Source organism: Hyposmocoma kahamanoa, unplaced genomic scaffold (assembly GCF_003589595.1).
Source record: "Hyposmocoma kahamanoa isolate Upper Pololo Valley unplaced genomic scaffold, ASM358959v1 103, whole genome shotgun sequence".
NCBI lineage: Eukaryota > Metazoa > Arthropoda > Insecta > Lepidoptera > Cosmopterigidae > Hyposmocoma > Hyposmocoma kahamanoa.
This window is the reverse complement of record NW_020653344.1, coordinates 849,007-874,346: the sequence shown is the minus strand read 5'-3', so window position 1 is coordinate 874,346 and position 25,340 is coordinate 849,007. Positions and strand designations below refer to the sequence as shown.

Sequence of the window (25,340 nt, the reverse complement as noted above, 5' to 3'; positions counted from 1 at the left end):
ATGCGTGACCAAATTTTTGTTTTGTTGTGTTGTACAATTTGTTGTAATATTATGTTATTCTATTCTTTGTATTTATGTTAACGTGAATGCCATTTTTCCAAGCGTTTCCCAATCAGAGTAAAGGAAATAATTCCCATTCTATTGATAAAAGCAATATCGTTCGAGCGCCATTACTAAAAAATGGCCAGTTAATTCAGTTGTCTTCCCCTCGTATGGGGAACTGTTTCAATAAGACATGAAACGCTGTGTGAGACATATTTTTTCGATATTATAGAAGTAATTCCAAATAGTTCAATATATATATATTTACTAATTATTTTTTATCACAATGGAAATAGTAAATGCAATTATACATTTTTTTATTTAAAAAACCCGACCTCAAAGTTTGCTTATTGTCGTTTTAGAGGAGTAAAAATAAATCTAAAATGTGCTTTAGAGGTAACTTACTAACTTGGGTAGCGCAGTGACCCAAAGTGGGTTTTGGCCTCTGACACCAGATTCCGCCACGCCTCCCGGTTCTGGGTACCTACTCTTGAAGCACGAAATCCGTATTTACGACAATTTTCCACCCTTTGGATGACCTACAGACTTGAGTTTTGATCGTGTTTAGAACTATGAATGTACGATAACGGGATTTGACAGTCTCGTACGGGTCGTTTGACAGTTTCGGATGGGCGTCTTTTCGTAGACAGACTTCGAAAGTACTTCCGTAGGTCATCCACAGAGGGTAAAACGGCTGTAACTACGGTTTTTATGCTTCGAAAATATAACCCATGAACCAACTTCTTCCAATCACCTGCACTGAAGTCCTACAGGCCTTTCCAGCTTTCTTCGCTCTAGGGATACTTAACATTTCTATTCCATCGTCCCATATACAAATAAAAAAAATGTGCATTTAACGATATCGGTGGTTCGGCGATTACAACTGTCGGCGTTATATGAAATTGGTTCTAGTTCTGCGCATTCTCGACGTTAATTACAATGCTCTGTAAAGCGTGAAATACATAAAGAGCGGGCGCGGGTCGGGTCGGAACCGCGGCGGGTCTAATTCCTTGTGTTGATGTGAACGACAACACAACGAACGCGGGCACGGGACGGCCGCAAATACACGGAATTTGACCCGTCGCGGTCCCGACGTAATTTAATATTTTATTTATATGTATAAGGGACACTTGTGCGCGATCAACATGTTACCATTTTACAGTACACATCTCTACTTGCCTTGTGCAAGTTTATTCCCATTGCAGCTTGATCGTGTAGGTGGTCCTTTATACGTTGTGTTTGTTCAGTCCAACATTTACAAATGTTCATTAATAAATAACTGCGTACGTTGCCGAACGGTTACCATGCCTGACTGCCACGCAGAGGTGCCAGGTTCGATGCTCGGGCCGGGAGAAATATTTGTATAGCCTACTTTTATTTCTCTAGTGAGTTTGGGGTGTAATTTGTAGTAGTCTATGTGTGTGTGCATGGCACCCGTGATATAGGGTTTCCCTAGGGCTATGTTGAGGGAGTGCGTTATTATTACTAATTCTTCAATCAGCAATCACATTCCTTCTTTTACACCTGAGCAGTCAGTTATTCAATTTACCGTCTTCTCGGGGAGACTAAAAAACACAATGGATAAAAATAAAATAAAAAAACACTTGTAAAACATGTAATATAATAATATCTATTAAACTTTAGTAAAAACAGAATAGGACTAAATTTATTATAAAGCAGTTCGGACTCTACACTATTAAACTATGGTTATTTTTGATACAAGTGCGGAAAGTTAGTCATTATCCACGAGTCTCGAGGCTTCTTGAACACTCGAGACAAGTGAAAATGTCAAATCCGCTCGTGTATCAAACGACGTTCTTAATACATTTGCGAAAAAACTACATTGAAAGTAAAATAAAACAGTATTTTAAAAAAACGCATTTCATTTCTTCGTCTGATAAAAATTCAGAGTAAAATGGCAACTGTTGCCGGTATTCAGCCACATTAAAATTACTATTGTAGTGGCGCGGCGCGCAGCGGTCTCGCGTAATACTCACCTCCGGTTATTGTTAATACTCAATCAGCCATCTTTATGGAAAATATTTTGGTATTTTTAAATGTAACCCGTTGTTTTATAAAACACCTATGCAATTTATAAGATGTTTGTAAGTAAATATAAGTTTTAATGACGAATGACTTACGTCCCAAAGCACATAAATATTAAATAAATATACAACCTGTTTAGTTCTATGTTTAAGACTTGAAACAACAGTAAATTAGAAAAAAAAAATGGAAAAATGCTTTTTGCGCTAGTGCGAAAAATCCAACTTTCGGCACGATTTGTAGTACGAAAAATACCACGTTTTGAGCAACTGTATTAAAAAAAATATTTTATTAAAATAAAACATACTTCGTAGCAAAAAAAGAGGCGCTCAGGCCACGACTTTTAATTTTAGTGAAACATCCTTAGAATAATAACGCATAGAAACCTAGTCCGCACACGCTAAGGGAGGCAAATTGAAGCGCTCCCAATGGGCCTACACGAGCGGGCGGGCCTTCAGTGCTCAAGACCAACTTGCACCGCGAACAGCTCAAGAATTTTAGCTAAAAATGACGAAATGTGCGGTAAATGAGTGTAAAAATAGGTCAGACAAATATAAAATGGATACTAACATCACATTCCACAAGGAAGTAACACGTTTCAACTTGTATTTTTATATAAATATTCACTAAAACCGAAAATAAACCTACTACTAAAACTAGTCTACTTACATGAATTTGATTTTTGCCTTACTTATACAGGTCGTTTGATATGAAACTATCATTCTATGCGTTATTATTCTAAGGAAACATCATGAAAAAAAAGTTTGAAAGAAATATACAAAGCTTACAGCCAATATTGCATACTTCATTACGCCCTCTTAATATTGGCTGCACAGCCTGAACTATATTATATAACTACATGATTGAACTCAGAATAGGTACATAATATTCATTACAAACACGCAATAACCTAGTACATCTGCTAACTGTCATTAGCAAACCAACGTAGCAAAACATAGCGTTGTTTAGCATAGCAAAGTAACGCTATTTTCTAATAGTTGTTTTGTGTAGTGAAACTGAACGTCAATGTATGTATTTAGTACGTTTAAATCGAACATGGCTATCGGCAATGACGTAACGTCGATTCCTGCCGCCCGGAGCCAACATTAAATGTGCTGCCCCCTCTATTTTCTCGATTACAACAATAGTTAGTTCGCCTGCGCCTTGATTGTGTTTTTATGTTCGCCTGTTGTCGCCGAAATATTTTATCTAATTTTAAATAAAAAAAATATTTACTTGCTTGGCCGCGCTCGCCGCAGCCCCTATGGCCGCCCAGGGCCACGGCCCCCACTGCACCCCACAGCTTACGCCACTGATTATAGGCAAATTTTTGTGCCGACTGATTATCGTTATCACAAAGCTTACAGCCAGTAACGTCATCATCATCATCAGCTTATCTTAGACCAGTGCTAGACATAAGCCTCTCCCAATGTGCACCATCTGCTGCCAGCAGCCTTTCGCAGATCGTCACTCCATCTGGCCCGACGGCGTCCTACGCTGCGATTTCCGAGCCGTGGTCTCCACGGAAGAACTCGCTTCCTCCATCATTACCGGTTCTTCCACAGATATGGCCAGCCCTCTGCCGCTATAGTTTGCTTATCTAATGTTACACACTTCAATAAATTTAATAGTGCTGTAACACTTGAGGTTAGTATCGAAAATAAGCAGATTATACAGGTACTTTAGAGCGTGATTGCGAGTTCCATAAAATATGCGAAGGCTCAATTGTTGCAAACATTTTGCTATTGGATCCTTGACGTTTTTGTTCCGTTCACTTCTATCTGATACTGAGTTACGAAACAAATCTGGGCCAAGTATGCTTCCTTTCTGTACACCACTGGTGTGACTAGCCTAGACACCGTTTGAATCAAATTGTACATGAAATATAATGAATATTATATAAATTGTATATTTAATAGTTTAGTCATTAGAAGAACTTGGCGAGGAACTTGAATTTATGTTTGCAAGCACAGACTACTAATCGTTAGTAGCAATAGAGCTCCTCGTGAAAGAGTTTGTCCGGGAAAGTACTGCCACCGTACCTAATTCTGCGGATAAGCAGTACTTTGAACATTGCTCGGAAAGGACATGTCAACTTTATGTCCCAGGGTGCTCATATGCGATTTAAAGCTCTAAATTGCTCTGTAAAGGCGGCTTCCCATAGCCCGTGATTTCACAGGCCGCACCGCTTTGTGATCGCGCTACAGGCCCATACATGTAAGCCCACTCTGGCTCCGTCGGCATTCTTCCCACGGGGCATTGGCGCGAACTCGAGTGGCGCAGTCTGTAAAACCACGGGCTATGGGAAGCCAGCATAACTGTTTTGGGTAGGGTGTTGCTTATCCCCAAACCTTTTCCTAGATATCCCAAAAAAAAAACGAATAAAACCTTACGAAAAATATCAACGCAATATAAAATCAAAAATGTTTATAAAGTCTTTTTCATGTGGCTATCTTCTACAATCGAGACGTTAAGTGCGACATGCTGGTGACGTCACTCGCGGCGACGAACGATACCTCTGTCCAATTAATCTATCCGTATGAGAGTTTTAGTACGACTTTAATATATAAGATCGAAAATACTCCGATTGTTCGTTTTAGGTGGTAAATTCAAAGCACAATATAGTGCTAAAAAAGAAACCAATTTTGTCCAACAAGTTTCGTACCTTATTGAGTGATTTTCCAGCTTATTCAATTACATTTTCAATTTGTTTCAGGAGAATAACATCAACACCTTGGGAGTCGATTTAAATTAAAAGGTATGTTTGCAATGATTTCTGTTTAGTCTGTATCTGTAGCACTATTTGAAAGTAGAATGAGCTGTTGACAAATTACAATTTTAATTTCTGTCTGTCACTATATAATAGTGTACTATTTTCTGAGGTTTGTTGTTTATTTACGTTCGTTATCTCCATTATATAGGCAAAATTATTATAATAATTCTTAGTTTTCATTTGACATTAAATTAACAACTTAGTAATTCTGGTATGTAATGTAAATGTAATGTATGGAAAATAATAAATTAAATTTAAAAAAAAACCGCGTTAGCCTAATGGTTTGACCACGTCTGTGTGTTATGTGCGAAATATAACATATAATATATATTAAATCTACTATGAACTTTTTGGTGAAGAAAAACATTGTGTTGAAACCTGCGCTTTGAAGAAGGTTTACAACTCTCGGAAGACGTGTGAAGTCTTTAACCAGCGGGAAAAGCGGTCCGCCCCGGTCCAACCGTTGGATGGACGGATGTTTTCCCGCTATACCGCGTCTGTGTGGCCTGACTTTAAGTCATTCACTTTTTATTTTTATTACAAAATTAACCTCGAAAATCTTAACACCTATAAGATTCAAAAAATTTAAAAGGACTCCCTAAATTTTCCATTTAGACTCCCTAAATCCTAGAACGGTTTAATAGTGGGTGATTTAGATAAAAAGATTTGGATTCCAAAAATTACATTTACACATATTACATTTTTATGAAATTGAATTTATGAAATGGGCAACATTTTAAACCTCTACCTTTTAGACGTGGTTAATTTCGAACTAGATATTTTTGCATTTTCTATACTCGCAAAACGTACGCAGCGTAAATTGAAATGTTATTTCTTAAAATAAAAATGACGTATTTAAATTAAATGTTTTTGTACTTACTGGTGTAGTAAATAATTGGGTGGTTTGCATTAATTTTAGTCATAATTTCATCATTAACCACCTACACTTTATTTAAACTGTGTGCCATAAATGTAAAGTTTTTGAACATATCCTAGGTCTCTGCGATACGGGTATATGCTTAGTGCAGGGACCGCGAAAAACCAACTGATGTGACGAACAAGTCTTGCGCCTGATGGTAAGCGACAGGCCTGCTCTTGACAATTGCAGTGTCACTCACAGCTTTAAAACGCAAAGATCGGAGGGCAACTGCCACTGCTCCCGTCACCCTGAGTCGTAAGTTGACAAGTCCCATGTGGACTTGTGTGACGCAGTGGCAGTGGTCCTCAGATGTTTGCGTTTTAAAGCTCTGAGTAACACTGCAACTGTTTGACAGGCACGACGATTACCACCAGGCCCACGACTAGTTCGTCCCGTCATTTGATATCATAAAAAGTCGATCATAAAAATTAGTTATTTTGTCCATATTGCACCCTTTGTATAAAAAGGCCACATCCAAAAAATGGCAACTTGTTAGGGGAGGTATAAAGATTTTACAAACGAAATTAGTCGATAACTTTTTGCGCCCTGAGACATTATGTTGACAAGTAATTTCACCAGCGCCCTTACCCTTTAAAACTTAACATGACTGCTTGGCGGCAGAAACAGGTGGCAGTACCTTACCGGACGAAAAGTATATCCGGAACTAATTGATAATATCATTATGAAACGCAGTAACTATAGTGTAAATGTAAACTAATGTAGTCCGTTTTTGGTCAATAAAGATTAATTTTTATTAGTGTTGTAATTCGTTGATCATGACTTAATTATCTTAATCAGCCGCGACCACGGGACCAAACAAGGGCTCGACGCGATGGTTTGTTTGAAAAAACAACAAATGTAACAAAGAAAAAATAGTTTCATTGTCAACGTGTTGTCAGTTAAGCACTCTACATGTTGAGCTATATAATAAAGCTCGTCACAATGTGTATAGTCCTATCAATGACTTATATTCATGTAATAGGACAGGTAGACTTACAAAGATTGGTGATCAAAATTATATTCTGTCACGACAAAAATACTCATGCGGCAGTTAGCGAAGATACTGGTTGATATAATGTTAAATAGTGTAAATACAAACAAGACGAAAGAAAATATCATAAACTCTTCAAAGTAACCTCTCCGCCAGGCGAGTTTCCACAGAAAACATCGCTTCGCTAATTACTTCTGTAATTATATTACAACTTGAACATTACACCGCTTCAAGTTCAAAAGAAAGTTAGACTTTACTTAATAATAAAGCTGTAGCAAAAGATAAAGATTATAGCGCCAGTAATCCAAGACAAAAATCAATATTCTCATTGACCTTAACTGCCCTTATCATAACTAACGTTATCGAAATTTTTATCGAAATTGACTTGTTCTTCCCATCACTTAATATTATAGAAAAAAATTGGCTTATTAACATGTCTGGAATCGGCGAAATGAGACATCCCCCTAAAACAGCTTTTTTAATATCTTACTTATATAGTTTCAGTTTATTATTAAGAAAAACAAAGATAGATGCCAATATTTCGAAAGTTATCAAAATGCAAATAAATTATTCATAGTTAAGAAAAAATCCACCACTTTACTAACATAAATATCCATCCCCATTAACATTGACTTATATTTCACCCCTACCATCCTTTCACGGCTATTTAAAATCTTTTAGTTTTCAAAAGAACTAACTGTCTGATTTCTTTCATCCACTGTGGCCCCTTTCCATTAGTTCCACAATGTCCCTTCGATATTTCCGAGCGGATGAATATAGTTAAAGGAATTGTCCTAGTGACGTAATGGGACTGAGTGTATTCTTGTGATATCTTTTTATGGACCGATTTCTACAGATGGTTATATCATTTTTGTATGATTTGATAGTACACTAGTAACAAGTGATGGTTCATTGTACTGGATTGAACATTTGATTTAGTAGCAGTAGAACTCCTTGTGAAAGTGTACGTCCGGCGAAGTACTGCGATCCACTATTTCTGCCGTCAAGCAATAATGTGAGCATTACTGCGTTCCATAAAGGGTGAGGGTGCTGTTGAATTAAAGACACATGGGACTTGGCAAGGTATGTCTCAGGGTGGCAGGCAGCGGCTTTGCTTTTCAAATGTTTGCGATTTAAATCTCTGAGCGCCACTGCAATTGTTATGCACAGGCAAGCCGCTTACTACCAGGCGCAAGACTTATTCATCCCTTACTTGGTGTTATAAAAAATTGAGCAGAGTCGCGCTCACGGGGTCGCAAATATAAAAAGTTTCTATGAGTTGGTATTCGTAATAAAGAGATGTTCCTCACAATCTTTTCATATATTCACTGAGCCAGAATGTATGGTATTCTTACGATGAAATACGAGTGTCTACTGGCTGTGTGGCCAAAGGGTTACCATGCTGGACTGCCATGCAAAGGTCCCGGGTTCAATTTCCGGGCCAAGATAAATATTTGTATGGACTACATTTATTTCTCTCGTTGTGTGTAATTTGTAGTTGTCTACCTACTGTATGTATCCTGTGTGAATCCATGGCATCTGCGATACCGGGTTTCCCTAGTGCGGGGCTATGCGTGTTTGAATTGAGTGTTTGAATTGTCTATGGTAAAAGTTTTTTCATATTTGCAAATTAATAATTTAATGAAATAACTTTTACTTATGTAAATATTTTTGCCTAGCACAGAGGATAGTATCCTAAAAAGGGAAGCCTCCCACTTGACCTAAAAGCCGGTGACATTTCGCTGAATTACACATCACAAATTATAATTCACCTGAGGCCTACCTCTGCTTTTAGTATGAGGTAAGTATATGCTTATTATAGCGTTTTTCGGTCAGGTTTCTGACCTGCCTTTATGTCGAGACGTAAGTGTAGGTATACGTGTAAGTATAAGCGTAATTGTAATTGTAAGTGAAAATGTAAGGCCTTCATTACGATCATGTGGTAGATATATATATATCTATATATTATACATATTAAATTAAATGGACTTGCTTTTGGCCTAGACCTTGCTCTGGAGCAAAGATAGAATCTATTATAGAACGAGCTCGCCCAGAAGGTGCCTATTCAATCGCGCCTTAAAGATACTCGGGTTTTATGAGCTCGGAAGCACAGTCACAGGCAGGGAGTTCCATTCCTTGGCTGTGCGCATAATAAAAGAAGATGAAAAGCGCTTAGTACGCTTGAAGGGAATATCGACCAAGTTAAGATGATATCCCGCCGTACGTCTGAATGTCTGGATGTGAAGATATGGTGTATATTTAAAACATTTCATCAAACAATTTATGCAAATAAATTATCTAATTAACCCTGGTAGGATACCGCAACATAAATTCCCACGCTCTTATTTGAGTATATATCATTTTGCTACACTGTAAGAAATTTAGGAAATAAAACTATTTTTCCGTATTTCAGTCGCGTATATTTGTTTTTTCAAACAAACCGACGTTTCGGGCCCTTTACAGGTCTCATGGTCACGGTTGACTGAGGTGGTACAGTCTTCAACCAGTTATATCTAATATTAATGCAAACTATCCTATTTTTTCACTATACTTACAATAGTTATTAATTAAATACCTTATTTTTAACAACACCAAATATACGCGATTTAAATCCGGAAAAACAGTTTCATTTCCTATGTGTAACAATCGCGAAAACCTAAGAACTCGATATGTAAGAAATTTCTCATGAAATTTCTTTTAAAGGAAAAAAGTTCCACTCATTTTTATTTGCAAGTATCATTACGATTGCTCCTGCTATATCTCCAGGATAAAGGATAGCGTTCTAAGAGGATTGTCCCGTCGACATGTTCACTGAAGAGTGTGTCACTTACTGGACCCAAAGTCCGGATGACATGTCGCTGAATTAGACATCTCATTTCGATTCCCTTTTCTTCTTAAGGCAATTTAAAAAATGTTCCTAGTATTAGCGCGACAAGTAGGAAATGAAACTATTTTTTGGGATCTAAATCACGTGTATATTTTTTTTTAAATTACTGAGTCAGCCGTGACCATGAGACCTACAAAGGAGACGAAACGTTGGTTTGTTTGAAAAAATAAATAAACGCGATTTAAAACCGATAAAACAGTTTCATTTCCTATTTACAATTGTAAAAACGTAAGTTGTAAACGTAATTGTAAAATTGTAGTAACGTAAGTAATAGTAAACGTAACGTAACTCGATTAGTGCGACAAATAATTGACAAAGTCGGTTATCTTCAATGGTTCAGGTTGTTGGACGCCCGTACAACGGCACGTATCTTTTCATACATCAAGAAACAACATTATCAACTCATTCTACATCCCGCTGTTGTGAATCTATTCTAAGGCTGTTAACAGATTGATTGCATGTTTGCAGTTTATGCGTGAAGTCGTAATCAACTTCATGCAGCCAAGACTTGATAACGACTTCACGCCTTAACTGCAAACATGCACTTCATCTGTTAGCAGCCTAAGGAGAAGGATTAGATGATCTAAGACCCTAACCCGCCACGGAATAGTACACAGCATAATGAGCTTTATATCAAGTAAGTAATGTACAAACTAAATATGAGCCAAAAAACACGGGTTACCCGTCTTCCGAAGGATTCTCGTAACTAGTTTGTACCTTGCACAATTGATATAAAATTGATATGTATTGGAATGAATGGAATGGTAGCAAATTGATAAATTTGCTACCATTCCATTCCGCCTCGATGTAAATTGAGCCTGAAACTTTTTGTGATGGCTGTGTTCTACATGCAGGTTTATTTTTTGTTTCCTATGTTTTCCTTTTTATTTATATTCATACGGCGTTTTGCGTTGGGCTAATGCCGCTGATATTAATAGAATCGTTGTCCTGCAGAAACGTGCGCTTAGAGCAATTTACAATCTTTGAGAGATAAGGTTATAGAGATTAACATTCGTACTCCAGAGTCGCAGTACATTTATGAAAATGTAATTTACGTTAAGAAGAAGAGTAATCTTTTTTATGAAAAATAGCGAAAGACTTAACATTTATACGAGGAACAAAAACAAACTATCTGTTCTTGACAGTCGTCTTCACGAGGTCACAAATTCATTTAAGGGGTATACCCCTAGAGTTTTTTACTCATTCTTCTCAGGGCAATCTGCTTTACGAAAGAGCATTAGAGCTTAATCAATATGACGATTTTAATTGTAATTTTTTTGAGTAAAAAATAAAAATGAATTTGACTTTCCTTCATTGTTAGCGAGAGGTGTTGTTATTAAACATTAAGAAAATACGAAATATAGATAATAAAGGCATGGAATTGCCGCCACAGGTATTTCTGGTCTGTGGGTATTTGAATCGTTGGCCTCACAAATAAAAAGCAATCATTGTCCATCGAGCTACTGCCAGTGTTTCTATCCCGTAACACAAGATTTTGGTAAAAAAATGTTATACATTTTTTCTTGTCACACACCGTGTGTCTCTTGGAAGCGTGATGGATTAATTTCACCCTATGTGCTCACTAAAATCAAAACGTTCTTGATGGTTTATGTGTTATTTCTTTCGCTTTCCAAGTATCTAAATCTTCTTCAGACATGTGATAACCACCGTGGCCCAAAGGTTTGCACTGTGAAAAGCCACCAATTTGGGAAATTAACTTTTCTAAACTGGTTCTGATGTAAGTGTTTCGAGTAGTGTCTCAGGGCGAATTTCAATGCTATGGTATATGGTATTATATTGGTATATCTATGCCGTTACTCATAATCGGGGAACTTTCTAGTTTAAGAGCAGGTAATTGGTGTGGTTGGCACTTTATTATTAAATAATATTTTAGAAAGATGAAAAAATGTTTTATAATAAAATACGCAATGTCCCCATACAAAAAAAATTTTGTTACAAAATAAAAGGTTTTATGAAAGACAAAATCAATTTTACTTGTCTTTATTACCTCTACAATTAGTATATAGATTCATTATTTTTTTAATACTGCATCATTTTATTAAGATTTTGTTATTTGAAAGAATTTAGTAGTTCTGTTATTTAATTTATTGTTTATTATGCCTGCCTTTGTGCAACGGGCAACTGCCTCTGTGGCCGAACGGTTACCATGCCAGACTGCCACGCAGAAGTCCCAGGTTCGATTCCCGGACCGAGATAAATATTTGTATAGCCTACATTTATTTGTCTCGTGAGTTTGTGCCGAGAACAAAAAAGTAACGAGAACGGACACTCTCCGCTCCTTAGCTTTAGATACCGCATCACGCCCCGCACATTGACGGTCACATTGAACGACAATAAGGATATCGGCGAGCCGTTTTCATCATCTAAACGGGATAATAAGAGGAGTTTCTTTCATTTTCCGAAATATGAATCGAAGTAAGTAAAATAACTTATGTCTGAGACCTATTCTATTATTCTTTTCTTCACTTATTTAGTGCAGAGTAATATATAATACAGATTTATATTATCAATATAATGAGACGACATAACTTCGTGAGCACTAGCTCACGAAGTTATGTCGTATCTACGCCTCTACGTCTACGTCTACGTCTCTACGTCTACTAAGACTTAGACAAAAGAGTTCTCCAATTTTCAGTTTGCATTGCCGAAAATATTACGTAGTATATATACCTTATTATTAACTAGGTAATGACAAACTTGGTCACGCAATTCCAAATAAAGGTTACCTTATTTAAAAATACCTGTCCAAAATATATAATCAAATAAATAATAACAAACAAATAATAAATGTTAAATATATATTCTAGTTATTTAGTGAATGATTGAAAAATATAATATTATCTCGATATAAATACCTAAATAACATATGTGATTATTAGGATTCTATTAATAGAACAGATTAGTGTTAGAATTATCGCTATGTCGCCGCGCTGACCACATAACGTGATAGTACGAGAAACTAATCGGTAACCCTGCCACTTCACGGACACATTTGCGGGTGTGCAGATAGCGCCTTGCTGTATGTAGTAGTAGTAGGAGTGTATGGAGTGTTCGGGGGTGTCGTTTGGGTGTCATTTGTGGTTGTCTATGTGTGTGTCCATGACACCCGCGACACAGGGTTTCCCTAGTGCGAGGCTATGTTGAGTGTGTGCGTTATTATTATTATTATTAACAATTTTATTATTATTATTATTATTTTTATTATATTTGTTATAAACTGCCTCCGTGGCCGAACGGTTATTATGCTGGAAAAATAGTTGTATGGCCTACATTTATTTCTCTGGTGAGTTGGGGTGTAATTTGTGGTTGTCCCTCTATGTGTGTGTCCATGGCACCTCCACAGTGTACATTTTATTAGGTACTTGCATGTTCGCTAATCAAAGAATACTAATAATAATATATTATAGATATACTTACATACTTGTTAGTTACTGGGCTGACGAATAGACAGAACTGCTTTGAGTTTGGGTTCTCTGCGTTTGATCACAAAACTATAAATCCCGTAGATGTGGTTAGCGTATGACGTCTGAGCTATCTAAGCTCAGTCCGCCATTTTCGGTTTGTATGGTATGGATGTGTCATTTTTTCGTGCAAATTCTCTAAAATCGTAGAAAAATGCCTAATTGTACTGTTTTGGAGTGCAAAACTGATAGCCGCACCATAAATATTACCCGTGGTGGTATTTCATATAATCGGAATGTCTTAATAGATTGAATTTCAATTTTTCTGTTTATCGAAATATTTTTTCTGTTACAAAAAATGAAAGTAAGGCTTATACCCGTGCAATATGGTCGCTTCTTTTTTGGAGAATTAAATTAATAGCTCCGATTCGTAGTCGTTCAGCAGTTGACCGCTAGATGGCAGCACATTGATTAACATATCAATATCATAATCAAGTAAAATTATATTAACGATCCAGAAATTGTAATTCTTTTTTCAATTTGAAACTACGACCAATCAATATCAGGATTTTGTAATGTTTCAAATTAAGAATGTGTGAATTTTGGCGTCATCCGTTCTGATAGTAATCGAGGTTTAAGGCGCTTCCATTGTTTTTTTTCTTCCGTGGTTTTTTTGGTCTTAACTGTCTATCATCACCAGCCTTTTTTATGTGTGCGATCTATTTATTATGCGTACAACGCATTAACGTGATATTTCCTTGTAGTTCCCGGCTATGAAATAACAAGCCAAAGTATTACCCTCTCGTACCCTTTAACATCCAATTATTTATACCCATTACACATCAGAACGAGGTATCTCGAAGTTGTATCAATTTATCAAAGACTTAAGGACATGAAAGGCCTGCCTCCAAGGCACTTGTTGCCAAAACATACAGCCTTATAAATAGTTATTACGAGAAAGTTTTTCGTTTACATTCTATAGGTACATATGCAGTCTCTGGCCCCAGTGCGGTCGTTTGTTCTACTTCTAAGTCACCACATTAATGACCCCGTATATGGAATTTTTACATTTTAACTGTAACTATGATTCGTTGTGATCTTAAATAACATTGATTCTATGAAATAAAGGTGCAAAAATTAAAATCGTGCCAATGTAATAAAGCCACATGTTGTTTGTGGCATGAAAGTCACTAAGCAGCACTACCGGTCCTTATTAAAGAGATCGTCCATGGAAGTACTGCCATCGTACCTATTTCTGTCGCCAAGCAGAAATGTCGACATTACTGCGTTCTTGTTTGGAAGGGTAAGGGCGCTGGTAAAATTACAGGCATATGGAACTTGTGAACTTATGTCTCAAGGTGCCAAAAAGTAAATAAGTTGTCGACTAATTTCGTTTGTGGATTCTTTATACCTTTCCTGAAAAGTTGCCATTTCTCAGATGTGACTTTTTAAACCAAGGGTGCGATATGGACAAAATACCCAATTTTTATCATCGACTTTTTTATGATACCAAATGACGGGACAAACAAGAGCCATGGGCTTGGTGGTAATCGTCGTGTCTGTCAATAACAGTTGCAGTTTTACTTAGAGCTTTAAAACGCAAAGATCTGAGGGGCACTGCCAGTGCGCCCGTCACCCTGAGACTTAAGTTGGTAAGTCCCATGTGCCTTTAATTTCATCACAACCCTTCAAAACCAGAACGCAGAGTGCTCCCATTACTGCTCGGCGGCGGTAAGGCTTTCGCGACTGACACTATCTTTTCGGTTTCATATACTTTGTATAATTTTTATGTGATAAAAGCACTTGTGACGTGTGATCACGTTGTGACTCAATTATACCAAAAGTTCTATATACAGTCTGTGTGTTTAACGGTTACAATGCTGGACTGTCACGCAGCGGTCAGGGGTTCGATTCCTGGGCCGGGAGAAATATTTATATGGCCTACATGTATTTCTCTCGTGAGTTTGAGTGTAATTCGTGGTTTTCCAGGATACAGGGTTTCCCTAGTACGGGGCTATGAGTGTGTGAGTTATTATTATTATGATATATTTTCAGAGGTAAATTATGTAATATACATAATTAATAATGTAATAACATAAAGCTAATCTAGCTTTAAGTAAATGGGAACTTACTGTCTTAAAATTGGGATTACTTTGACGTTATTTGTATGAGACGCATGTTGTATTCAATATTATGTGTTAGGCTTCTCCATATGACTATTTTTCGTAGAACGTTCGAGAAATAGATTTTCCGCGAAAACAAGATTGAACTTTTTATGAATACCGCCGTTTGCGTTTAATCTGAATATAGATATAAATGTATATACAACTGGGAATTCTGGGTAATACCTCAGAGTGATTTCCGTTGTTCCGGTGTTTTTTTTATTATTATTGAATTAAATGTTATTTCTTCGAAGAAACAAAGTCTATATACTTTTTATAGTACGTACTAAACGCCATGTTCTATGAACGTTTTCTTACTTTTACAATTGAAACGTCCATAGGATAAGTAGAATAAATGAAAGCTGAGTTTAATGTCGAATATACCTAAACTGTACGATATTTTGTTTTTGTTCATAAAATAATAGCATAATAATTTGCGGAACTTTTTTAATGTATTCCTTATTCGACATTTATTTTCGGAATTCACACACACAACATTTCAAATTAATAATAATTAAAAACAATTAAAATTTTATTGTGAAGAAAGAACTTCATGAGAACAAGTGAAGTGTGATTAATCTACAAACAACAATAATAAAAACTCCAAAACATTATCAAACAAAAGAGACACGAAGCAGTGGAAATCCCATGTCGAGTACAATCGTAATTAGAAATGCTAATCCGGATATCAAATGCCATTAATGACACAAAAGAAAATCTGATCCGAAGATTTGCAAGAGCTTCAAAACACGTCAGTCGACTAGAAAAGCATTAAAGGAGTATCGTATCTGAAAAGATGTGATCGTCTAACAGATGTTAAGATTGATTTTTTACTCTCGTAACATCTATCGTGTGAAACGTGCGACGCGGGATAGTTTGCGATGGTTCTGTTGCTTAGTTCTATTGTTAGTGTTATAGTTCTTGATGTAACAGAATTTCTTTTTATTCCAAAATTGCCATATGATTCAAATTACTCAGATGGATGATACTTGGCATTAGTCAAAGCGAACACATAATGATCAAAGTTATTGAAAAGTAAACAGTAATGTGGCATCGCTGTTGAGTAAAGGCGCTGCATTATTTTTCTAACCGTATCGATGGCATAGACTTACAGTTCTAGTCTAGGGGTCACGTATGCCATCTTGGTGATAGGTTTTGTCAATCGGCATAAGGTTTTCTCTGATCATTGCCCAGGGCACCTGACGTATGGGAAAAATGAATAGCCCATCTATCTATCCGACCATGTTCGGTAATGACGACTACTTTGACTCCTAGTTGGATTGGCGCTGATGCGCTCGAAAATGACTAACGTAGCCAATCTTAACTTACTTACGTCTTACGAGGAGGAAGAGAGGAGAAACACTGCATTGGCGGGCGGCTCTAGTCAGATTGCTAAAATTCGCTTTGTCGCTTACAGGGACTTATGCCTTAGTCAATTTTTGGAACTATAACTGTTTTTTCCTTTATGACAAATTCTCATAACGAATGGTTAGGCAAAATAAATAATACCACTTAAATGTAATATCGATTCAGTGAGATTACGAAACAAATCTCGGAATTCCAAGACATATTGTCTTATTTAAACGACCAGTACGAAACTCAGAAACAACTTCAAGAGGGAAGCACACAGGCTTAAAAATTTAAACTCAAATTTGCAATCAACAGCCGGGATTTCTTAACTCGTTTGTCGTTAGTAGGACAACATCAATGAGAAAATTCAGTTTATAAAGAAGAATATCCAGTTTATAAAGATAAAGAGAGAAAATAATGATGTTCCCGAACAACGACACGAGAAGTTTACCATACTTCATGCAGCTATGTAAGTCTGCTAACTTACCGATAGTGTCATTATGCAAATTACATGTGTGTTAAAGATGAATAATGTCGACAAGCGGTCTGCTCATCATCATTCTTTAGTTAGCTGTACGTTCCACACTCAATGAAAAACGTTAGAAATATACCAATTTTCAAAAAGGGTGATCTGCGTTTATGCTGTAAGACTGTATACTTTCTCGCATCAATACGGCTTCAGAAATGAACAATATGCTATTAGAAATTATTATATTGGTTGCAATCAACCAATTTAGTGATTTCTAGTAGCAGTAGAGCTCGGGTTTTGAAGGTTAAGGGTGGTACAAGTACATGGGACTTGTCGATTTATGTCTCAGGGTGACTATGTCTCAGGGTTACGGGCGTAGTGGCGGTATTTCTCAGATCTTTGCGATGTAAAGTTCTGAGTGCCACTGCAACTGCTATGGATAGGTGAGTCGATGACCATCAGGTGCACGACTTGTTTGTCTCATCGCTACATTTTATGTTACCAATAATAAAAAGAACTAAGTTTTAAATTTCACCTACCCCATGAAATCGACATAAGTAACCAAGGATATTATACTCTCCTTGCGTTTTATATATTTTTTTAATAATTTGCTGTTTTTGTTTTCGTATGACTTTTGACGTGTAACTGCCTTTATTTCTTCCATCCTCTAAGGTGCCAGTGAATGTGTATCATAAATTATGTTTTGTTTTGATATTGCGTTTCTCCCATATTTCTGCTCATTTTGTCGCCTTCACTCCATTTTGATACAGTCTACTTTACTGTGTATACGGATTTTAATAGCCCATTAGACAAAGTGAATGACCGCCTACCGTTACAGAAACAAATTACTTTTTGGCTTAAATGGATCCCAACTGAAACCACTTTAAGTTTCATCCGTATTTTGCAGAAAGATGTGATGTGAATATATCAGTGATCATAAAAGGCTTTGAGTGTAATGCATATGGCAGTTACAAATGGCTGTACCGCAGGGTCCTAACCCTTATCACTTCTTGTATGGAGTTTTACAGGTATGTTCTCTTTGCCGATTATAAAAATTTCTGACAAAATTAAGAATGCAGACTTAGGAGAAAGAAACAATTTGAAAAAGTGCTCTTTTGTTCATTGCACCAGGAAATTAAACCCTATTTCTTCGGCGTATATTTTGAGGCTGTGATAGATGTATCGATAGAGATAACAAATTCAAATTGACTTCGTTACTAGAAAAAGAAGGTCAAATATTAGCTTTATATCGCAGAGTCATTGTTCGAAAACTACAATATTTTATTCTTACCACAGTTTATAATTATTAGTTCACGAGTATGTGTCTTAGGTTTGAAAACCCCTTTAGGCAGGATTTGTACAATAGCCATTGCATGTCCTTACAACCTGCGCTTTAAATTTTTCTACAAAAATATCGAAACCTAGATGGTGCACTATTTCTGCTCTATTATTTTAAAAGAACGATAGACAGTTAGATAGATAGATAGACAGTAAGAAGATTTTGCCACGCGCTTTCTTCTCAGTTCCGTATAACTTACTCCGGAAACTCAATAACTTTATTGGTCCCTCGACGAGCTTGTAGAATCAAAATTATTAAAACTCCGTATTCCGTGTTGGTTGCATTGAAATGCTGTGGGTGTTCCTATCAACATAAATAAACATTAGAGAAAATGGCACGTAATTGAAAAGGTCCGAAGGGGAACTTTCCGGAATGAGTCCAACAAATAAAATGTTAACATCCGCATCCGCCCTGGTAATTAAGACAAAAGGACTTAATTTAGCAGCACCTGTAAACAAAATGCAAATACAGAATAAACAAATTATCAAAATTTCCGAAAACTGAGACACGTTCGTTCAACAGGTGTTCTTAATTTGAAATCCAAATAAACGTTCGCTCGATGTTCCTTCGCTCAAATGGCGACCGTTAGTGCGAGGTGAGAACAGGGTTGCCAATTATTGACTTTGTTTTTTTTTGCATAGGACGCTTGTGCGTTTGCGTTAATTGGTGTCAATTCCAAAATGAACGTCAAAAATATTTACGTTGAATATTGGCCATCATTTACAAAACAGAAAGATTAAAAACTTAATCAAAATATTTGTACGATCACAGCCTTTTTAATATAGGTCGACATTCATTTTCAACCTACTTTTTAAGATTTAATAAAAGAGAAATCTATCTTACTCTCCGGGCTTAATAGATTGTCACTTTAATAGCAACCCTATTTGAAAACGAGATAGCACGGTAAATTTGGAATTTGGAGTTCTAATTATAAATGGAAGTCGTTATGGACTGTGAAATAGGAATTAATTTTTCATTATAAGAGCAAAGAGTAATCGGTTCTGACACCGTTTACAAACAATATGAACTTTGGCCATTTGTTTAACAAACAATTGTTAGTGGAAGTTACCGAACGTTTTCTTTACTTCGCAGCTTACAAAAACCAATATTTCTTTGTTGATCCGTATATTCATTTTCAATGTTAACGTTTTGTCTTATATTTCAAAATCTTAAAATTGCTTGTTTATTATGTTTAATATATGTACATTGGATCATCATACATTACTATTTGTTATACGATTCTCTTTGGGCAAAGACTCCAGAGATCACGAACATTCGATCTTTGGCCTTTTGTACGTAGATTCCTCCTGTAGTTGTCACTATTTCCTCAACCTAAAGTTTTACTAGTCTCCTCGTGACAAGTACTTCTTCAGGTCAATTATATTACTCGTAGACGTGTTTTATTTTTGTTGTTTTTATTTTGCTTCTTTACGCTGAATTCCAAGGGGTTGTATGTCAGCGAAAACAAAATCGGATCCCATCGGAAATGTGTAACAATTGATGAATGTGTGAAGGAGGCAAAAGACATGTGTATTTAAGATAATAGCAAGAGAAAATCTATAGTCTCTGCCGTCCCCAATAGGAGACAAGCGTCATAGGATATGAATGAAAAAATGTATTTCTTTTACAAAAATTGCTTCATTGTTCATTGTGTATGGCAAAGTAAACATTTTCATATTGTATCGATTTTTTTCTATAAAATCAGATTATGTTTGCAATGCCAAATAAGACTTTGAAGGTTTGCAGCCAATGTAGCAACATGTATATGGTATACTAACATTTAACATGGCAAACATTGAGAAAGGCGAATCTTCACGTATATAAAAAAAAAGGCAATTTATTAAACTGCTGAAAGCAGTGATTCAGAACGTCCTTCTTTAGGCTTTAGTTAATCTTCATTCTTCCAGCGGATTATACGACGTCGACGAGAGAATGGGGCGATAAACTCGAGTAATATGTTTTGTCAATTGGGTTTACATTTTTATTGAGATTGTTTGTGAAAATGTTTTTGTTAACGATTGTGCTTTATCATAGAAAGAAAATGGTTTTCCTTGATGAACGCCAACCAAGTGTATTAAGTAAGTAAAATAAGACGTACAGTCATGAAAAACCACCCACATTTGCTCCTAAATCAGTCTCATCACACCGTCTCCCAATATTAATCCATTGACATACGGTAGTTTTCAGTACAGTTTCTATTGTAAAATAGATTGATTAATCAATTTTAACCTAAAGTAACATTTAACTTAAAAATCAACGAACTAGAATTCAAAATTTTATAACGATATTTTTTAAGTCTTTAACAATGTACGGGCTAGTAAAAAGAATGAATTCCCTACATTCATGAATCCATGAATGCGCAAAAAATAATGTTTTAAATTCAAATAAAAAAATTGAAAGTAAAATTTAGTCAGGATAGGAGGGAAATTCGGAAATTGTGTTTCGCAAGTTAGTACGAAATTGTACGAAAATGTTTTAGGTGTCTCAGAAATTAATTTTATATTTCGGTACTCTTAGTAAAGAGAAATTCCAAGCTTAATTAGTGTCATTGTTCAGAATTTTACTATTATTTTTATTTTTAGTCATCAAATATAACCGATTATTTATTACTTTAATTGTTTAATTATGCTTTCAATCAGTGTTTCCTGTAGCATGAAAGGACGTAACTTAGAATTTTGCATTTGAAATGGTATTTATATAGTCAGATACTTGTATTTCGTCTTTATTATAAATATAAGTACATACGTGTTTTATGAACAATGTTTGAAAGTATGTTTTGGTCCCCGGATATTGTTGAAATGTGTGTGAACTACATTTATCCCCAAATCTATGCAGCGAGCTTACTTTGACTCGTATATAGCCTGCAACGTCAAGTCATTCAGAGCGCCCCGAGCCAATCTTGTAGGTCTTATGGGGACGGGGAGTACCTCAGTTAACAGTACTCTGAAAGTATCGATATCGATACTAAATAAAAATTATAAAAAGGCGGAATATTGATTCCATAACGTAGACGCAGCAGTCTTATTTTTCTTTTTCAATGTTCTGCATATTTGTGCTAAATATTTTTCTTATTTTCACAGTTCTGCACATTCTGTTCTGCAAAATTTCACCGTTCGTATTGTTGCCAAAGGCATTAGCAATGTGACTTTTAACCTAAATTATCTCAGGTCCCAGATAGAAATTCTATATTCGGCCGTCTTTATTTCTTAGACAATTACTAATAATTTATATATTAGTTTCAAATATAATGCAAATCGGTTGAGGAATGGCCAAGTAATTCTGTTCGTAGATTGTGGACTTTCAGTGGATGCCATGAAAGCTGCATTCATTTCTCGTAGTGTACTTCCATAATTATCTGGATTAATCTTAAACTTAGAAATTTTCTGTACCCAGTACATAATGTAATTTAGCATGTGCTCGTATAATTTATAAAAATTTGTTTACCAAAAATATTATACTACTTATATCTTAAATATAAATAAGATGCCTGTCCCTGTCGCAGAATTCAGAATGGTATCTGTTGATCACTCAATTTTAAAGTTGTATTCCATTATAGCATTTTCGATGAAATCCTCCTTATCGATAGATAATTCCCATTACTAGCGCATATACATCAACATCGTAGACTACCGTTCAAGATCCCATGTTTCCTGAAGGCATTAATAACGTCTATCTCCTGGCTTTAACTCCAATATACAAAGTATATTATTATTCTGTTTTCGTGTAGCTTATAAACGTGTTATTTAAAGATTAATATTACTTATGTTGTTACCTTTTAAAAGCATAACCTTGTGAAGAGAGTTTTTCATTATTTCACTTTTTCATCATTTTAATTAATAAGGATGTTGAATGGGCCGATGGTACGCTTTCCAGGTTGTACTTTTTTACTTCTAAAAACTTCTTAAGTCTGTCTTCTTATCCCAGTGCTTTAATAACAGCAGTATTCTCAATTATATAATTTCACATGTTGCTCATGCAAACCGGTATGTTTTTACTTGATTTTTTTAGCGGTTAGACCACATGTGATCTTCTCTTTATCGCTGGAAAAGAAGGGAAGTAAAGGCCCTTTACTACCCTTATAATAATTTAACTGGATTTTTCTTCCAAAAAGGCGTGTTTTGCAAGAAAATATAAACCGAGATGTCAATATACTACGACAGTGGTTTGTCTTTGACTGAGAAACTTTACCTGTCACGTCCGTCATCTCATCTCGCGGATACTACAGGAACAACTTTTAATAAATCCAAAACTTTGTAATTTAGAATCCTATCGTTACAAGTTACAACGAAGAACTTTTAATTTACGTCTTTTGGGAATTCAGAAAGCAATTTCGCAAATCAATATAACATTTGATACCAACAGAAAACATTTTGATTCAAACCGTTATTAAAACTAACCATATTCCTGTATTCAAAATCGTCTATAAAAAATTTAAAACCATATCGTGTAACAGTGCCATTGTAATAAATCTTCCAAATTTTTTTATTTGGCGCGTCGACGCAGCAATATATCTCTACCACCGTTAAAGTGTCATTATTCAGCGCAATTTTTCTAACGAAACAAACTCGTGCGTAACATAAAATTGCCGATATACCAGTTTGCAATTTATATCCCGTCCATAGTTTCGATAGAAACTTGCGCAAACTATGTTCTATTTGCATAAAAGATGGCTAAGTGGATAAATTGCGTAGCTACTTATTTACCTTATTTCTGCCGTTATGCAGTATTGTTGGTTTTGAAGGATAAGAGTGCTGGTGAAATTACAGACACACGAGACTTGTCAAGTTATGTCTCAGACTGGCGGGCGCAGTGGCATTGCCCCTAAGATCTTTGCGATTTAAATTTCTGAGTGGTACTGCAACCGTTATAGTTATTAAGTACATTAACAATCATAAAAAAACTTACATCTGCATCAAAACTGCCACCGTGGCCGAACGGTTGCCATGCCGGACCTTTGCCGGAAATTTGCATGCTATTGAATATAATGCGAAACATGTACATTTGTACTGGCGCCGCATCTTGTTACATCTTCTGTTATACCATGTTTCAAGCTAACAAACGAAATATTATTATTGTCTAATTTAGACTCTCGCCTCTCCCAAGGCCTAAAAGATAAAATTGGTATTGTTAATAATAAATAAAAAATAAAATAAATATAAGACAATGTCACGTTATTATTAATATACGTTGCTCCGTTCCCAAAGTTAGTAACTAAAGCACTTGTGTTATATTACTGCCTCTGTGGCCGAATGGTGAGCATGCTGGTCCGTCACGCGAGGTCCAGGATTCGATTTCCAGGCCGGGAGAAATATGTATGTGGCCAACATTTATTTCTCTCGTGAGTGTGGGTGTAATTTGTGGTTGTCTATGTGTATGTATATGGCACCCGCGACACAGGGTTTCCTTAGTGCGGGGCTTAAAAAAACTCTTTTGTTTTTGATTAGCTATTTGAATACGTTTGAAATAAGTCCAACTTAATTTCTCTCTCTTTATCTTTCTCTTGTCCTCGGCCTCCTTTTCTGTTTTACCTTTCAACAGTTACATAAAATATGCATCATGCGCGTGATCACAATCAGACTTTTGACGTCTGTGGTATACACATCCAGCAGATCTTTATGACTTTCGAGAACCTTCTATTTCCAATGATTATCAGTTTATCAAGCTTTGTGGCTAAATGACGCGTATAGTATTTAGCCATTTGCAGTTGATCGTGGTCTGGTGATGTATGGTTAGTGGGAATTATGTGCTTGGTTGGGTTTTTTTTTTGGGGGATATGGTATCTATAAAAGAAGAATATTGCGATGTAAAAAAAAAGCATTAGGTTACCACCGTCTAGAAGTAGAGCTCCTTGTGAAAGAGCTCGTCCAGGAAAGTATTGCCACCTTAACTATTTCTGCCGCCTGGCAGTATTATGAGTATTGAGTACTGTGTTCTGGTTATGAAGGGTACTGGTAAAATTACAGACACCTGTTATTAACAGGCGTGTTGCTTACACCAGGCTCACGATTTGTTCCTCCCATCATAAAAAAAAAAATCATGGTGCTTATGTAATATTAACACCTTTAATTAATTGAGTACTGACCATCGTACAAACTGGCATTTAAACAGTTAATTCTTTGAACTCTTTAAAACATTTACACCCTTTTATCATACACTTGACTTAAGTAATTACAAAAACATATAAACTTCTGATTAATCAAAAAGGACGTGGACGAAAATGTCTGCATTCCAAAAGTTTGGACTTTAGTTGTTAATTTGAATTTTAAAACAACTTTAGTTAGAAATTAATTTTCAAAAGCTGTTTGTCACGGAAACAAACCGTTTGCATGTTGTTTTCAACTGTTTTGCTGTATTTAGCTTTGAGCTCTGTTTCGCCTGTTGTTTTTTAGTTGTTCATGTTTGAGTTGAATTTTAAAATGTATGCGAGTACACTCTAATTAAGACAAAGTCATTTAACGTGATAGATCTAACATTTTTTAAATAAAAGCATTTTTTCTCAAACATGCTCGGAAATGTTGGCATTACATTCAAAAAACTAACACGGGAAGTTAGTCATTTATGGACCGTGAAACTTCTTTCCGGCCAAGACCTGCAAAGTAAGTATGAAAATCATTGACGAGTCAATGATGAAAATCCATTAATGTCCACTTGTCTAAACTTTTAAATGTAAATTAACAGTGTAAATAGGCAAGGGAAAAACTCATACAGCCAACTCTCCAGTGTTAGTAATTGCGAGAATTAACAATACCTACGAGTACGTAGGTATACCGCTTACTTAAAAAAAAGAAAAAGGCGGTAAAATAAACTAAAGTGCTTTGGTATTCTTTTCCGTTTTGTCGTCTTTTTTGTATTTTCGTCGTGAAAATGAGTGAGACGAGCGTTAGCGAAAATACAGTTATGGATTGTACACCACCTCATTTAAAACAAGAGGCAATATTAGCGA

At 35.9% G+C, this 25,340-nt stretch overlaps 1 protein-coding gene across 1 annotated transcript in view; it reads left to right on the top strand.

Moving 5' to 3' along the window:
- LOC113238270 (brain tumor protein) overlaps nt 1-25,340 on the top strand; it is a 910,751-nt gene that overhangs the window by 218,008 nt on the left and 667,403 nt on the right. Inside the window, exon 2 of the mRNA XM_026475106.1 lies at nt 4,802-4,843. The gene's annotated coding sequence lies outside the window, so the exon portion shown is untranslated. The remainder of the gene's footprint in view (nt 1-4,801; nt 4,844-25,340) is intronic.